Genomic DNA, 6,513 nt, shown 5'->3' on the forward strand with positions numbered 1-6,513 from the left:
GGGTTTCTCAACCTTGGTGTCACTGACATGTGGATCAGATAACTCTCTGCAGCTGTCCTGTGAACTGTTAAGATGTCTGGCAGCATCCCTGGCCTCTACCCACAAGATACCATTAGTGTGCACGCACGCACACACACACACACACACACACACACACACACACACACACACACACACACACACACACACACCCTAGTTGTGCCAACAAAAATCTCTGGATTCTACCAGACATCCTCTGGGGGACAAAACTGCCCCCCGTTGAGAAGCAATAGTCTAACTTAAAACAGGTTTCCTAGCATGGCAGGCACTGCTGGTCAGCTGACCTCACCATCATCTCTAACGTAATTTTCCCATGAAAAACCTAATTACTCAGCCTCTCTTTTAAGGCTGACCTTAAGAAGTTCCAGCTGATGAGATGTAAATGGAAGAGCGCTGGGAGGAGCCTGGGGGAAAAAGGACAGATGCTAATGGCTTCACTCCTGCTTCCATCCCTCATGCCTGCATCCTAAACACATTGGGGGAAGCCAGAGCAGCATCTGCAGGGAAGCCCAAGAGAATCACAGAGACACCAGCCCTGATGTCATTTCGCCGATGAACCAAACTAGAAATCTCAGAGCTTTCACAGAACAAATCATTCCATTTGTTCAAGCCCTGTACACTGGGTGGTTACTTACAGTCAAAAGCATTTCCAAACGATACACATGTCATACACCAAACTCCCATTTAAGAGGGTGTGGGGCAAGGCCAATTCTGTCTTCCCAGGTGGCTCAGTGGTAAAGAATCTGCCTGACAATCCAGGAGATGCAGGAGCGGCGGGTTCGATCCCTGGGTCAGGAAGATCCCCTGGAGTAGGAAATGGCCACCCACTCCAGTATTCTTGCCTGGAGAATCCCATGGACAGAGGAGCCTGGTGGGCTACAGTCCACGGGGTTGCACAGAATCAGACACAGCTGAACAACTGAGCACAGACACATGCTAGGCCACTTCAAAGGCCCAGGTGGAACACTGTCAGAACCACATCTGATGCTCCACAGGGGGCCCAGTGACTCCAATCCACAGAGATGTGGCTACGTGTTATGATACCCCAGACACCAAACACAATTGCTTCACAGGAGATCCAAATTTAGGATCACAAGGGAAGTCAGTGTGGGGACTTCCCTGGTGGTCCACTGGCTCTCAGTATAGAGGGCCCGGGTTCAACCAGGGAACTGGATCTCACATGCCACAACAAAAAGATCCTGCATGTTGCAGCTAAGACCTGGCACAGCCAAATAAATAGACAGATTAACATCGTTTTTAAAGAGAGAGCGAGATGGTCAGGGTTTCATCCAAGTCATGCCAGGGCCACCCAGTTGCTAACAACCGTGCCCATGTGCTGAGCACTTCCTGTACACCAGGCACCAAACTGAGTTCCTCTGAATGCACTGCGTCCTGTAATTTTCATGACCACTCTACCAGCCAGGTATTAGGATCCCTGAATCGCACATGGGGATACAGAAGCTCAGAGGATGAGCAAGTGCACGCGCTGACCCACTCGACATTTGCTGAACTTCTACTGGGTGCCAGGCAGTGTTCTAAGTGCTGGGGACACAGGAGTTCAGTGGTATAAAAGAGCCATCTTCTCGTGGAATGAAAATGCTATTAGGAAGAAACAAATGGTTCCTAAGTAAACTAACAGAGGAGAAGGTGTTAGAGAGTCATACTAGGAAGAAAAACCAGATGAAGTGAAGAGACCAGGAGGAAGCTGGAGGTCCACGTCTGCCAGGGCAGTCGTGGAAAGTCTCTCTGCACACACGACACCCCAGCTGAGCCCTTTATAACGTGGAGGAGCAGTCATGGAAAGTTATGAGAGACTAGTGTTCCAGGAAATGGCAACCCACTCCAGTGTTCTTGCCTGGAGAATCCCAGGGACGGGGGAGCCTGGTGGGCTGCCGTCTATGGGGTCACACAGAGTCAGACACGACTGAAGCAACTTAGCAGTAGCAGCATTCCAGGCGGAGCAAACAGCCAGGGAAGAGAGGCAAAAACAGCCTGGCTTCCGTCTCCCAGGACCTGAAGGAAGTCTCCAGTGACTTAAGCAGAAAGCAGAAAGGGGGAAGCAAAGATCAGAGTGGCAGGCAGGGGCCAGTCACAAAGGCCTCGTGGACCATGACAGCGGGTTCAGGTTTTTGTTCTAATTTGAACACTAGTCATTGGAACCATCCCCCTAACTGGAGACCATGCCCCTTAAGGGCTATGGCAGGACTATCGTGTGGGCTCCCGCCTTACCCCAGGCCAGGAGGTTAAACCAGTTCACAGACTCTCTATGGACACACAGTAATGAAACTGACTTCCCAAACACTGCCACTGTAATTTTTTCTGGAAAAGGTCTTGAGAGAGGTCAGCCCACGCACCCTTCCCACCAGACGAGAGGCCATCCTGAACTTTCAGGATGGCTAGAAACCCCACCTGCCTGAGGGCCTCACACACACCTCTACCAACACACCCTGCTCCTCAGGCAGCAGGAGGGCGAGTTTCTGCTCTTTTCCCTCTAACACCAAAATGGGGAAGGCAGTCTTGCTTTCTTCCTTTTTCCAAGTACTGCACCCAACAACTCTACTTGCCCTTGGGCGATGCCAACTGGAAACGTGACAAGGTTTTCCCCCCTGAAGTGCTTTTGCTATTTTTTCTGATCATAAAAATAATTCGTGTCTTAGAATTATCATACACAACCCAGAACTTCTGGGTGTATGCTCGAAAGAATTGAGAGCACAGTCTTGAAGAGCTATTTATATGCTTACGTTCACAGCAGCATTATTCACAGTAGCTAAGATGTGGAAGCAACTCCTGTGTACATCAACAGCTGAATGGAGACGCAAAATGTGGCATGCACATACAATGGGTATTATTCAGCCTTAAAAGGCAAGGCAACTCTGCAGTATGCTGCAACACAAATGAGGCTTGAAGAATGTCACACTAAGTGAAATAAAGCAGACACAGAGAGAGAAAACACTGCATGACTCCAATTACATGAGATACTAAGAGTAATCAAACTCATAAAGAAAGAAAGCATAATGGTGGTTGTCAGGGGAGGCGAGGGAAGAGAATGGGGGGTTAGAGTTTCACAGCTACACGTCTGCACTTTTACAAGATGAAGACAGGCCTGGGGATGGGTGGTGGTGACGGCCACACAACAGTCAGAGGTAGTTAATGCCACCAAACTGTACACTTAAAAATGCTTAAGATGGGACCTCCCTGGTGGTCCAGACTAAGACTCCCTGCTCCCAATGCAGGGGGCCCAGGTTCGATCCCCAATCAGGGAACTAGTCATGCCACAGCTAAAGATCGCGTGTGCTGCAACTCAGTGGTAAAAGTATCCACCTGCCAATGCAGGAGACAGGGGTTTAATCCCTGATCCGGGAAGATCCCACGTGCCGCAGAGCAACCAAGCCCACGTGCCACGACTACCGAGCCTGTGACCTAGAGCCCGGGAACCACAATTACTGAAGCCCAAGCACCCTAAAGGCTGTGTTCTGCAACAAGAGAAGCCACCGCAATGAGAAGCCTTCGCATCGCAACTAGGGAGTAGGTAGGCCCCGCTCATCACAACTAGAGAAAAAGCCCGACACAGCAACGAAGCCCTAGCACAGCCAAAAGTAAATAAATACATAAATATTCCAAAAATGGTGAGGATGGCAAATTTTATGTTACCTGTATTTCACCATAGTTTTTTTATAAAGTAACTCATGTGAAGAAGTACAATAACAACATAGCGTGGGAGGGGCGCAGGATTGACAAAGAAAATAAAAATCTCCATCATCTCCTTACTGATCATTGTTAGTGCAGTAATTCACAAGCTTTCACCTGCACAGAAATCTCCTGGGGTCTTGGCTAAAAGGCAGGTTCTAAATCAAGGGCTGGGTGGGGCCTAGGATTCTGCATTTCTCACAAGCTCCCATGTGGTGCTGATGCTGCTGGTTCCTGATGCACAAGGGAAGAGCAAGGATAGAGTGCCTACCCCTAGCAAGGACCCCAGAGCTTTCCTACGGAATCTGCGACACTGCTTTCCTGGAGCCGCCAACAGCCTTCCCTGCCTCACCCTGCAAAGCCTCTCTGCGGTGGGAAGAAAGCCTGCTCTCTAGAGAAACAGCCCGCCACGCACCCTCCCCAGACAAGAAGTGCACTTGAAGGAGATAATCCTGACCCGTGGAGGGGTGCCCATGACCATCCCAGCCCTGAATGGGATTAAGGGACCCGCATCTCCCAGGGCAGGGGGAGCACGGGTGCCCTTGGCAACATTCACCGGCGGCAGGAGGCGCCCAGGAGGCCCAGGGCCATGAGGCTTCGTGGAAGGAGCGCTGGAGGCAACATTCACCGATGGCAGGACGTGCCCAGGAGGCCCAGGGCTACAAGCCTCCGTGGAAGGAGTGCTGGAGGGAAGTCACAAGGCATCATGAGTTCTCATCCCGGCCGGGCTGCTTGCTGGCCCTGTGACAGGGACAGTCACTTCCCTTCTCGGGACACTGATTTCTGCATGAGATCATGCCCTCCAAGCTCTGCAGTCTGCAAACCTGGGGCCTCTGTTCTGAGACGGCAGGCAAAGCAAGCAATGCTACCGGGCTCTTTCCTACCTTCTCCAAGGACCAGGAGGAGCGAGAGCAGGTGCCCACCTGCTGAGCCTCACGCTGGGCTAAGCCCATGAAGCGGCCAGCATCTAACCCTTCAGGGCTTCCCAGGTGGCTCAGAGGTAAAGAATCCACCTGCCAATGAAGAAAATGCGGGTCTGATCCCTGGGCTGGAAGATCCCCTGGAAGGAAAAGGCAACCTATTCCAGTATTCTTGCCTGGGAAATCCCATTGACAGAGGAGTCTGGACTACTACAGTCCACAGGGTCACACAGAGTCCGACACGACTGAGTGACTGGGTACACATGCACACACACACATCTAATCCTTCACAAAGAAGGAAAGGTGGGCTCTACTCAACAGAGCACTGAGGCTGAGAGGGAAAGACCTTCACTTGTGGCCAGTGCTCAAGGAGGGATTCAACTTCAAGTCCACTGATTCGGCCCTCTGTTAAATCCTGCTCAGCCTCAACCTGTAAGAAACCTGCAGAGACAGCCCCAGCGCCAATTCAGGAATGATTTCTCTATAAAATCCCAGCCTTTCTGCTTCCTTCCTTCCGCAACAATGGCCCTGAGTCAACACTATCAGTCAGATGAGCCAGAACAGGCTTCCTTTTCTGAAAAAAAAAAAAAAACTGGAGTAGAGTTGATTCACAATACTGTGTGAGTGTCAGGTGTACAGTAAAGTGACTCACAGGACAGGCTTCTTTTTAATTTCTTGTTGAAGTGAAAGTGTTAGTCGCTCAGTCGTGACCGACTCTTCGTGACCTGATGGGCTGCAGCCCGCGAGGCTCCTTTGTCCATGGAATTTTCCAGGCAAGAATACTAGAGCAGGTTGCCATTCCCTTCTCCCGGGGATCTTCCCGGCCCAGGGATCAACCTGGGTCTCCTGCACTGCACGTAGACTCTACCGTCTGAGCCACCAGGGAAGCCCAGTTTCTTGTTAGAGCACCATCAAAAGGAAAACAGAAACTGAGCGGCGCCCCAGGGAATGCCCCCGGTGTCCACAGTGGTACCCTGAAGCTCTGACTTAGAAATCACCTGCGATGAAAATCAGAAACCCGGTTCACGCACCTCCCTGTTGTCTCTCATGTTTAGAAGCCTTCAGATCCTACTCTAATTTTTTCCCACAAACCCCCAGCCTTCAGTGACCTCCAGGGGAGGCAGAGCAAGGGTTAAGAGTAGCGAAGGTCACCAGCTGTGTGACCATGGACAAGTTACTTAACTTCTCTTTGCCTCCCACAGTTAGTAAATGAGTGAATAGGCATCACGCATCTAGAACAGCACCTGGTATACACCCAGCACTTTATACATGCTGACTATGGTTGCTGGAGAAGGAACTGGCAGCCCACTCCAGTATCCTTGCCTGGAAAATCCCATGGACAGAGGAGCCTGGTAGGCTACAGTCCATGGGGTCGCAAAGAGTCGGACACGACTGAGCTACTTCACTTCACTTGTTGTTGTAGTTGTTGTTGTTGTTGTGGGCAGCCCGACATCCCAGAGGTCTAAGACCTCTGGTTCTAAGAAGTACTTTCATCTGGACCATAGGCAAAGCAATCCAATCCAGGTCTCTGTAGCTGTGGCCCAGGGGAGTGTGAAGGTGAAAACGCATCTCTGCCATCTGGGGAGGGAAAAACCAGCAAGATGCCCTCAAGGTGTATATTCCTTCTCCCACCCCTGTCAAAATCCAGGAGGTCAAGGTAAACACGGTTTCTATCCTCAGAGGAGTCGGGTCACTTGGTCAAGGCTGACACAGCAGTATTTCCTTACCTCTCTACGCAGTAGCAGAAGGAAAGTCATTTCTCTGGTCTAATGCCAACCCTTGGGCTTCCCTGGTGGCTCAGCAGTAAAGAATAGTGGGTTCAATCCCTGGGTTGGGGAGATCCCCTGGAGAAGGAAATGGCCACCCT

This window comes from Capricornis sumatraensis, chromosome 3 (genome assembly GCF_032405125.1).
Source record: "Capricornis sumatraensis isolate serow.1 chromosome 3, serow.2, whole genome shotgun sequence".
In the NCBI taxonomy this organism is placed as follows: domain Eukaryota; kingdom Metazoa; phylum Chordata; class Mammalia; order Artiodactyla; family Bovidae; genus Capricornis; species Capricornis sumatraensis.